Source organism: Etheostoma spectabile, chromosome 2 (assembly GCF_008692095.1).
Source record: "Etheostoma spectabile isolate EspeVRDwgs_2016 chromosome 2, UIUC_Espe_1.0, whole genome shotgun sequence".
NCBI lineage: Eukaryota > Metazoa > Chordata > Actinopteri > Perciformes > Percidae > Etheostoma > Etheostoma spectabile.
This window is the reverse complement of record NC_045734.1, coordinates 11,851,538-11,860,532: the sequence shown is the minus strand read 5'-3', so window position 1 is coordinate 11,860,532 and position 8,995 is coordinate 11,851,538. Positions and strand designations below refer to the sequence as shown.

General features: G+C 39.8%; 1 long non-coding RNA gene across 1 annotated transcript in view; it reads right to left on the bottom strand.

The window, feature by feature from the left end:
- LOC116699834 (uncharacterized) overlaps positions 1 to 8,995 on the bottom strand; it is a 16,737-nt gene that overhangs the window by 6,101 nt on the left and 1,641 nt on the right. Inside the window, exon 2 of the long non-coding RNA XR_004334520.1 lies at positions 7,588 to 7,592. This is a non-coding gene — a long non-coding RNA (uncharacterized LOC116699834). The remainder of the gene's footprint in view (positions 1 to 7,587; positions 7,593 to 8,995) is intronic.

Below are 8,995 nucleotides of genomic sequence, written 5' to 3'. Positions count from 1 at the left end.
GTTACAAAATTTATGTTTTTTGTTTCAGGTTATATCTTTCAGCCACAATGGAAGACAGCCAAGGGGAAACTAATGTACAGACGTCTGTTCCCAAAGGACCAAGGGCCACAAGGGAGGATTACCCGTCAAAACAATTAAGACCAGAGCCACCAATTTGTAATTTAAATATTTTTTTTTATTACCAACAAAAAATAAAAATGGCATCAATAGGCACTAAACATTAGGTAGGACGATACAGCACTAGCTGTATCTGTACGGTATCTGTTTACCACATTACATTCTGTATCCGGATCCATACTCGGAATGGGCGGGGCCTAAACAGGAGTCGTTCAATTTAAACACAGGACGTGGTCAGGTTCTCTTGAAATGTCCGAGCTTTACACCGTATGTTTGTAAGCATGCTTGATATGAGTTTGATGACAAATAGTTATATTTATTTGCTGACGTTTGCACAATGATACAACACATGTCGCATTATGAGTAAACTGTAATGAAACGCGGTTTTCATACTCAATATAACTTTCTTTTGTAAGTTTTTTATTTTTGTAATGATCAGTGTGATTTTTTTTATTTTGTTGTTCTTTTTTATTTATATTTATTTTTTCCACACAGGGTGTGGTGTGTGTGTGGTGTGGTGTGGTGTGTGTGTGTGTGTAAAGGGAGAGACACAGAGAGAGAGGGGGCAGGGGGCAGCGACAGTAAAAAAAAAAAAAAAATCTCCGATGGCAGAGACGCACCGGTATGTTTCCTTTAAACCAGAAGGATGTCTTAAACCCTCTTTTCACCATAAATCTACTGGTTAATAAATGTCTGTAATTACTATAAACCTAGTTAGAAACAACCTGAGAGAAACCCTAACTTACGGAACAGATTCCGGCATACCGAATTGACTGAAGTAGCGGGAGCGAGAGAGAGAGGAGAGAGCAGCGAGAGAAGAGAGAGAGAGAGACGAGGCGCATTCTCCTGTTCTGGGTGTGTGGATTATCCTAGCGCGTTGTAGCGGGGGGGTCGCTGTGATTATCACAGAAACTCTGCTCGGCCCGTTGATGAGTTTTATGCCATCCGATCACGTCTTGACATCATATTACTCTGAGAAATACTTGTACTCCTCGCAAAAGTTGGGTTTAAACCGTACGGTTACTCTTTCACAAATATCAATGCGGATCATCTAGGTCACCCTACAAACTAACTTTTCACCACTTCAAACAACAAATCTCTGATGTGCAATGGTAAGGTGCTAAAAATGACTTTTCACACACAACAGGTCTATGTCTTAGACCGGTATACTGGTGTTCGAGGATCATCCATCCCCCTTCCTTATCTGAGCAGTCCGCAGTTCATGTGCCCCAGGACCTGGTGTGCTCAGCTGACAGGCACCCAACCCGACATACTGCCCTGACGCTCCTAAACTCCCTCCGTACGCCGCACGACACAAGGGTCTCACGACACGGAACTTCTACCAGAAAACCCAGCCCAGCTCACCAAGTCTAGGCCATGTTGCATGCTGCAAAGAGAACAGGATGTAGTGGACAATCCACATTTTTTTCTTTTAGATTACAGAGTAATGATGTTGTTTTAAACAAATAAAGTTTTCATTTGTTTGTCTGATAATACTGTGTTTTGTAATAATGCTGAACCAATAATCAATGGGTATTGTTATAGAACTGCAACGTGGTATCAAATTGGCCTCACCTTTCCATCCCTCTATTCTCAATGGCCGATGGTCACTATGTAAATATTCACATTGCATTTTGCAAAGAATTTATAGAGGGCCACCGGATGAAGGAGGATGGTGAGGCATCATGTTTTATCTCCTTTTTTCATGACCTGGGTCTTCTTTTCATGCCTGTAAAAACAAACATGACTTGTGTTATTTCATAATGTTGATTGAGCTTCAAAGCATAAAGTGCTTGAGTTAATGAATCTAGTTTTAGTTACCTGAGGTATTTTATTGGCAACAATTTTCTCTCTCCTGGGGCATTTGTCACAGTTGTCAACAAGAACACCTGCCAAGGTAAGATGTAGCACCTTAGTTGTAATTTGCATATTACTACCTGTAGAAGATATATCTCAAAGTCAATGATCTATCAGCAGGATCGAGTTCCAGAAACATTTGAACCTACTGCACAGGCTAGAGTATACTAATTCTTTAAGACTTAGCATACCAACCAACTAGTAGTTCTCCTGTCCAGCTCATGGACGTCCTTAAGATACATTACTACTACGTGGAATAATTTACAGTTAACTCATAATTCACAAATAAGAGACTGTCGTTGTATCAGCTCTCTGAACTAACATCTTGACTTAACACTGCAGGTTACAATAGTAAAATATTTGTTCCGTGTGACCATAAACTTATGTTTGTTTACGATACTAAAAACAAGTCTAATACAAACGTTATTCTTAGGCTACAACACTGACGTTGAGTATTTCCGAGTGTCACCAACGGACTAAATGTGGGCTATTTGTTGAAATGCAAGTAATCTAAATGACCAAACTTACCATTCTGAAGAGTCCATTTCCAAATCTACTGTCAAGTGGCTCCTCTACTCAATCCTTCCTCTAATTCAGGCTCAACCAGATAACCGTTCACAGCTAAAGTCTCCATCTTCTTCTCTTCTGTCTGTTGCTCTGTCAGCCGCAGCAAAGCTCGTTGCACAACAACACAATCAGCGCGCACTATTTAAATATTCATGAGCGACCATATACGGCAGAACACCTCTCGTTTCAAGAAAGCCATAGAACACTTTACAGGGTGGGTGTGAGGGGCCAAGAGAACAGCAAGCAACATTTTCAGCCCCAAAGTGTTACAATACCCGATCAGAGACATCACGGGAACACAGCGTGATCTCTCTCCATACAATCCATTCTATCACCCCCTTTTAAAAACATTGACGTTTAAAAATGTTTTTAATTGGAACAGGGTGAATCGAATCGTGATATTATAACGCTTAACGTGCAGGCCTAGGTGTTATGTTTTTTTGTATGGTACTGAAACGGTAACAGGCTTATATGGAAGTGAGTCTATCAAATCCCTTGTGTTTTATCACGTGGGGCAAAGAGTGCCCTCTTGTGGGTACTTTTACATCAATGTAAACACCTTTCACTGAAAACAGCGTCACTTTTCCATGACAAAGTTCCATTGGTAAAAAACAACATATGACTAGTTCTTTTAAAATTGTAATGTTTAGTGTGCTCTGTTTTGTCACACCTGATGTCAAGGTTGCAGAACATTTCATATTTTTTTATATAACAAGAATTGAAATCCATAAATCCATCCAAATCAGTAACTATTTATAATACACGCTTGGGCCTCTAATGTGGACAGGCTTTACTACAAATAGTATTGCACATATTTCGAATATCATTCCACTTGTAGGGCGAGTACTAGCAACCTCTGGAGCTGAAACCAGCCGCAATCACCGGGTGTCTGATGCTATGTCAGCGCATATTGAACTAACCCTCACCCCTTAAACCCAGTACCTCAATTGTCCCTTGTCTTCCCATCAGCAGGCTCCATCATATCCTCATCGACCATCGCCAGACAGATTTTTTGAAAAAGCAGCGGTCCCACCTTGGGAAGTGTACATTCGGACATTTCAGTATGCAGAGCGTCATCATATCTGATGGTGCTCTGCAATACCTAAATTGCCTGTGCAGGTCAACCTTTTACTGCAAGCCAAATGCTGATGATTACGGGCACCAGGTTTTTCTCTTCCTCAAAGAAATTTAAATTTGCTGTATTATCTAGGCTTTTTCCAGGCTTAACACTGCTCAACACTTGTTCAGCTACAGGAAACATTCACCATTCACCTCACTGGTTGCGGGGCTGCCGTACAAGGTGCACTGCTCATCATATAGACCACATCACACTGTCTCCGGGCGGGGCGGGATCGAACACCAACCTTCCGAGTGCAGCACCCGCTCCAACCACTGACCACCTCCCTCCCTAATTATAATATTCAATTAGCATGAGTTTACCGACCAGGTGGTGGTAAGATGGTATAACACCTACCCATAAAGGATCCAACACTTCATGTATTACTTCAGTGTTTGTAATTAAAATATCAGAGATAGACAATTCCTTCAGAGATAACAAATCTAGTTTTTAGCATTTAAAGAGTTTAATATCTCGGTGCATTCCGTAAAGTGTGAAAATTGCGTTGCGCCCAGTTTGGTTATTGTTCTCCCACATTATGAGTCTTTTTCTTGACGCAGAGGCATAGGGTTGAGTCGCCAATGCAGCAATTTGCTGCATGTCTTTCCCCCTCTCTCTCCCCTTCAATTTAATCCTTTGCTGGTATCAAGAGTCAGACTTACCAAGAAATGAGAGCTTAGAGAAACCTTTCCTCTTAGCTCTCATGGTGTATCTCGACATTCCACAGTGAAGTACAAACGAAAATAATCGTAGTGGACTTATAAAATAAAAGCTATAAATAAGTATGTTATTGAAAAGGTTTAGACATAAACGGGTTCTTAAACGGTTCTTTATATTTTATCTTACAGCATTTTCACATGTAAACGAGACCAAAACAATATAATTAAATAAAGAAATTAAACCTGATAAAATATAAAAAATTTGTATTATTATTTGATTAATGTCATTTTAGTCTTTAAAATATTAAGAACTACAACCAAATTATATAACATTAACACAGCTCAGCCCACGGTTCTAGTCCTATAAATACCACAATACCAATGCCTAGCTCTCAGCTTCAACTTCAGACTGACAGAAATGCCTAAACAAAAGATTGTCCAATTTGAAATACTAAGTTTAATAACGTCTGATAAAAAAAAACCGGTGAGAAGTGTCCTTGTTACCCGAAATCACAGATGGCTATTAGGCTGCTCTACACTAAGTTATCCTAAATAGGTTTGGTATCCGTTTGGTCCTATACCGGTGCATCCAAGATAGGAAACGGGAAGAAGGCATACTTTTTAAAACATTGCTGACCTATACCTTTTTAAGAAAGTAAAAAAAAAAAAGAGTTGGTGCATTAAAGAAATAATTGTTTATTACGTTGATTTGCACACCACTTCCCGCATTTCTCTGCCTTGAATTGAGTGTATACTCCTAGACTGTATTTATATAGATATCTATATAAATATATATATATAGCATATTAGTAATATTAAGTTCTATGATCCAAGCTACGTGCTTGACCTATACCCGCCCTTTATCACACATAAGGACACAGCAGCTGATCCACTTTGGGGCTGAAAACTAGCATTTTAGAGTTTCCTCAAGCTGTGTTCGTTGTATACCCTTCTTGTTACATTGGTACTGTATTACTTGTCCATAATGTTGTACTTAATTCTGTCATTGCTCATATTCATGTATATTGTTGTTGGTTTTGAGGACACTGATTTATATGAATGGGAGGGGATTACACTTTATGTTCCCTGTTCTGTCTTTTATGTCTGTAAAGCGTCTTGGTGTTAGAAAGGCGCTGTTAAATAAACTTTATTATTATTCTTATTATTATTATATTACTGGCAACAGTCTTCAGACTGGTCTGGAATAATCAGAACACTTAGTTATTTGTTTGTTGTGGTCTTGGTTGTATTTTTTTTTTAGTTTTTACACATATGAGATGCCTGTTTATGTGTTGACATGTTAAGTTATTGTGTTTTTTGTTTGTTCTAATGTTGACAATGGTTCTGTCCATAATTTTTATGTACAGTTTTTGCGGTTAGTTTAATTTTCATCAAAATAAAGACAGATTTTGTTAAAAGTTTTGAACATGTCTGAACATATGACATTCATACTGTGTAACTCAAACCGATATACAACCACACCATGTATACAGGTGTCTATGTATGTTTACATGTACATGTGTATACACATATTTATTGCAAACACAGACCTAAGACTACACATAAGAACATCCGCCTCTGCCTACCAATGGAATCATCAAATAACATAAAAGATTTAAATATTTAAATCCTATCACTGTTCTCAAAACCACAAAGCCGACCGACAGAGACGCATCTGTAAGTTTGTGGATCATCTTCAGGGTGATTAACCAAGTGGTGTCCCATTTCATAGTGGTATTTTTACCCCTACCACTTACCCCTTGGTTCCAAGGGCCAAGGGTAAGGGGTAAGGGGTAAGCTGGAGAAATGGATTCGCCTTAAGTGAAGGCACGCGCTGCTGTTTTTCCTAGTCGGAAGCTGCCGACTGTAATTTGGGCTTCCGGTTGTTGGAATCTCTACAGTGAAAAACGGCCCACTTTACACATCAGCGTTAAATTTCACTTCTTTTATAAGCATACTCTACATTGTTATGGTTTACTAAAACGTATATAGTTTTTTGCACTTGTTACTGATCACAAATCAGACTACATTTATTTCTTTTTCTGGTGGAGTTCTGGAAAGGAAAAATACTCCTGCCAGTACGATTGCCCTTACATGGCGATACATCCCTACACCACTTAAACTCGGCTGCATTTAGCATTAACTTGAGTGCTCTGAATGGCAATAACTGGGCGACTTTGGCCCCGATAATCCCCCAATAAAAGACATCTAATGAAGTAATAAAGACAGTTTTAGACCCGGTCTTTTATCTGTAGGTTGTGTTTTACATTGCCATCATCTGTTCTGATTAACTGTATCCTGATGACTATTGAGTGATTGTGAAAAATTTGGTTTGCATGCACGTTCTTTTATTTAAAACAACGAAATATGATTACTTTTTATAGATTTCATTCTTTGCTTTGAAAAATTAAATGACAAGTCTTTTTGGACACAATATGTTAGAGCATATAAAACTAAAGCAGTTTTTTTTGTGTGTGTTTCATTTCAAATGTCCTGGACATGCAATGGGTTTATCTTAAGCGCTATGTCCATTCACAGGTTTACAGCGATTCACCATAATCTGGAATTTTCTCATTTGTACGGTGCTGTAGTCCGAGTGACGTCCCTGTAGTCTCCCATTTTCTTAGGTGCGGCTGAGGCGTGCAGTGTATGGGCTTTTTCCCCTTATGTATTCCACACCAAACTGGCATGGCAGGATGTTTGGTGGGTTTGTGCTTAACATAACTCTGGTGGATCGACTCTGATACGTGGTCCCCTTGGTGAACTGGAAAGGTCGTTTGAGCGCTACCTCACACCTCCGGAGATCACTGTGGGGATTCCGGCGTGGATGGTATGTTAGCCCCTATTGTGAGTGAAAAGCTGTTGTCCCACCGGTGCTCCTTTTGGGTTGTCTTGAGATTTGTCTTGTCTGTGTCAGTGGCGTTGGGGGCCCTCATTGTTGTGAGGACGATTCTTGAAGGTCACTGGAGATAAGGTATGACCTTTAATCCCTCAGTCTTATACTTTACATCAGATATGTCCTCTCTGATTACCGTCTTTGTAAAGGGTAAGGACCTTGGTAGCTCTGTCCGATGCTCCTTACCTTTCCAGGGAAGAAGAAGGCCTCATTTGACATCTACCTACCAAGACCATACTCGTTCTTACCAACATATATCTGGCTGCCGGGGATGGTCCTCAAACGGCATTCTCAGCCGAACCAAGGCGCCATTCTTCTTCCTTCTATAAACTCAAATGTTGTCTTTGTTTACCAAGATCTCAAATGGAAACCACGAGCTCTTTCTTTCATAAGGGTAGAGGCAGTGGGGACCCTTGTTAGTGTTGTAGAATCCGGCCCACGGCCATATTGCAAACATCGTCGTGCGTTAACGTATCCGTTGTAGATTTGAAACCTGCTTCCGTTTTGTAGGAGAGCCATCAAGGTCTGCCATTCCAGGTTGGGTTGATCAACGTTGATTGAGGAGGACCTGTCCACGTCATTTCAATGCTTCCCTTTGAGATCTCTCTTAGCCTATTATGATTTGTTGAGGTTAGTTCCTAGGACTCTTTCCCAAGACTTGGATCAGGTGACTGTATAAAGAAAGGAACACAGGCAAAGATACAAGTTTATTATTAGTCATCATGTAATATAAACCAAATTCCCCTATCAATCGATGCATTCCTAATGTTTTTATCTAATTTGAAATTGATACCGCAAAAGAGAAAGTAGCCAATGTAGACAAAATGCATAAATGTTGACCTTATTTTGAAATCACTTATCTGCTCCCCTTGTGAAAAGATGTGCAATTTTGATGTACGTACTCATTTGCAGTGTGCTGCTCGCATGAAGTTTAGAATTTGCCAACTGACCTAAAGCCCCTTGCCTAAACTTTACTTTCACTGTTTCTATCTCTGTAATTCCTCTGTTTCCCTATATTTTTGTACATTTCAGTACGGGCCTGCATAACCACCGACACTGAACAGGAACTGATACAATATATCCGCCATAGTTGGATCAAAAATCAGCCATTTTATCAAAAAAACTAAAAACGTTTTCACAGGTCACAAAATGGTCAGATTTTTAACAACTTTGGCACAGAGTATCTTCAGACCTGCTAAAAAGCTTTTTATACTTTCGTATTGATATTCGAAAGCTTATGCCGTCACAGACAATTGACATCAACATCAGTCGCTAAAGCAGGAAAAGACTCTATCTCGGGGATACTTTCACGTATCAAACCCATATCTCATACTTGGCCTCATCACCCATTATGAGGTGCCAAGAAAATAGGGTGACTTCTGACTCACTAGTGAGCGCTATATCACAATAAGTTGGCTCGTATGCTCAGCATGCTTCCAAATCCAAACCAACCTGGACTGACTGGACCTTATCCTGTGGAGCACAATACATTTGGAGTCTTTTGACCATTAAGGAGCGATATAATCCCAGGAAGTGGCTCATATCGCACAACAGCTTTCAATATCAAACTAACTTTGACCGTAAATGGAATCAAGATTCGAATCCTATGGTTGCTATCATTAAAGAAAGTGGCTCATCTTCAGCAATGTTTTGATGTATAAGTCCAAACTTGGTACAGATCCATGGTAGCTGATTGTAAGACGTGCAAGAAAAGTGTGCATTTGGCCTCTAGGGGCACTGTATAAGAAGTGACCTCATATCCTCAGCAACTCTTTTATGTCC